This window comes from Capsella rubella, unplaced genomic scaffold, assembly GCF_000375325.1.
Source record: "Capsella rubella cultivar Monte Gargano unplaced genomic scaffold, Caprub1_0 scaffold_261, whole genome shotgun sequence".
NCBI classification, from domain to species: domain Eukaryota; kingdom Viridiplantae; phylum Streptophyta; class Magnoliopsida; order Brassicales; family Brassicaceae; genus Capsella; species Capsella rubella.
The window spans coordinates 1-2,860 of record NW_006238668.1 but is presented as its reverse complement, the minus strand read 5'-3'; the positions used below and the strand labels follow the sequence as shown (position 1 = coordinate 2,860).

Below are 2,860 nucleotides of genomic sequence, written 5' to 3'. Positions count from 1 at the left end.
GGATGTTGAAGATATTACAGACCAATTTAATAAGGCTAAGACGACAATGGCAACAAGTGAAGACACATGGTCTAACGAGGAAGAAGTTTTGGCTGCTAAAAATATGGACGCCACTTTGAGTACCCTTAAAGATGCGATAGACAAGTTGGATGGACCTCTGAATCATCCAAGACGAGTGCCACAATTGTCTAAGTCACAGAAGTTTCCTTATGTTGGTAACTCGATGGTGAAGCGTATAATTAAAGAGAGTGATAATGTGGCATGTGATCATCTTAAGCCTGTGCCTCGACCTCGATAAGTATGATTCTACAACTATACTTTTTTATTTGTAATTGTCTACCTATTTATGTACTGATTATTTATTGACAGGGAAGAAAGACATAGCACTAGCAACGTAGCTGTGAGATTTTATTGGCAAATCATGGCTAAGAGAGAGCATTGGCCACACTCAGAGTATGGATGGCTAAAAGACCATGTAAGTAATTCACAATATTTTGGTCTGATTTTTTCATAAATAGATGTTAATATGCTCATTAGCTCATGTCATTTTTCTTTTAAATTGTAGCACATAAGTGCTACAATGTCTATGTTCAGGAGAAGGTCTATGCTTAATCCTTGTCCGTATCCTAAAGAGCGTATAACATTCATAGATCAAGACTTTCTCAGGACTTTGGTGAATGATTTCAAGCAGTTCGATATGGCTCCAAAAAATTTCTTGTTTAATAACTCTTATTTGGAGCACGTAAACGGTACAGCCCCAATTGAGAGAGCGACAAAAAAGGTATGGTGGATTGATGTTGATCACTTGTATGGTTGTCTGTTTTCCTTGGCTAACTCAACTTGATCTTCAACCAAGTCAGTCTCGTTGAACGCTCGTTTTTTCCCTTTTGATGCGACTCAACATGTATTTTCTTCTTCACTTCAACGCAAAGTCTAAGTGTTTATTTTTCTAATTGACCCAAAAAACGTTAAACTGTCTAGAATTCCCAATGATGACTGGTGGTGTATCACCCGGTAAATTCTGAGATAACATCTTTGAAATTTTGTAACTCAACACAACATCAAACAATCTGTTATCCAACCCATAATCCTCACAAACCACACCAATGCAATCATCATAACTTGTTTGACAGTTATATTCTAAGATTCGAGATCCCCTTTTATTATCAACGGCAAACAACCATTTATTGTTATCGAAGAACCAATTACCACAAACAAGGATCACTTGCTTCATATCTAAATTAGCCCCTTTGGATCGTGACATTCTTATACCAATATAACCCAAATCCTGAAAGAGAAAAATAAGAAAATAAGTAAGATAATCTTGTAATCAAAGAACAAGATTGTTTTGTATGAAAATCAATGAATATAGAAGAAAACACATGGTCTGCTATAATAACGTAGAAGAAGAAGGAAATTTTTTTTCTAAAGCATTAATACCTTAACTGTAATCGAACAAGAAGGAAGAAAAAGGATTTGATTAAGAAGGAAATACGTGATTAAGTAGTTGATTAAACCTAAGAAGGAAAAAAAAAATTCTAGTCACGATGGAGAAAGGAGGAAGAGAGGCAAAAGATAAGAAGCCGTAACTTCAGAAAAACCTAACATATTTCCTTTAACTAACTCTTTAATTGGTCAAATTTTCACGTATTCCCCAAAAAATCTGTCACCACACACCTTATAAAAATCTGTCGCTAAGCATAAGTAAAGAATCTGTCGCCACACACCAAAAAATAAATCTGTCAATATGTTATATAAAAATCTGTCATAGTAAATAAAAAATCCCTCACGAACTAATTTTAAAGAAAGAAGGAAAAAAAAACTGTCACAAGAAAAATTAATCTGTCATAACACACATAGGTCATTCTAGCAATTTTTAACAAATTTTAACAAATCTATTATCAAGTGACAGGTTTTAAGTAAAATTTTAAAATCTGTCATAACATTATACAAATCTGTCATCACTATACGCCAAATTAGTAATTAATTTTTTTTAACAAGTCTATCAGGTACGACAGATTTTTTTTTTGTGAAAAAATCTGCAACAACTAACAAAATAAATCTGTCAGATATTTTCATAAAACTGTCATACATTACAAAAATCTGTCGTATATAACATAAATCTGTCGTCTATTCCTTTAAAAATCTGCCATAAAAAAATTAATTTGTCACTCATATTAAATCTGTCGTAACTATTTAGAAACAAATCTGTCATTCAAAATAAATCTGTCATAAAAAATTTGTCATCCTACAATTAATCTGTCGTACAAAAAAACTCTGTCACAACATTAACGACAGACTTTACAAAATAAATCCAATTTTTCGAAAATTCCCTGGTTATTTTGAGAAGGGTAATGTTGACTTTTTTTTTCCTATCAAAGCAGAAAGGGTATTTTCGGTACGAAAAGTACCCATATAACCCAAATATTTTATAAGTCAATCTAGTAATTAATAGTTTCATTTGGGTCAATTTAGTTTTTTTCCCTAAGTTTAATGCCATTTTTTGTAGTTAATATATATATATATATAAAAGAAAGGATGAATGTGTAAAATAAATTAAAAAGAAGTGAGGACTAAATATGAAATAAAGAAAGATACCACTCTTATTCAAAACCCTACTTTGTTAATCATCTTCTTCCTCCGGCGGCCGTATAACAAAAACTAAGGCCGATTACACCGTTCAATTCGATTTCTGTAGAAATTAGATTTTGGGTTTTGAAATTTTGATTCTTTAGTCATGCCGAGGAATGAAAAGTTCGATTTTGATGACGGAGAAGACGAGGGCAGAGAAGATCCAATAGCCATTAAAGAAAACGATGATGAAGATGATGATGATGAAGCTAATGAAGATCTTAGCTTG

At 32.5% G+C, this 2,860-nt stretch overlaps 1 pseudogene; it reads left to right on the top strand.

Annotated features, from left to right (window-relative positions):
- The window catches only part of LOC17874196, a 2,604-nt pseudogene extending 1,760 nt beyond the window's left edge, over positions 1-844 (top strand).
- Positions 845-2,860: the final 2,016 nt, after the last annotated feature.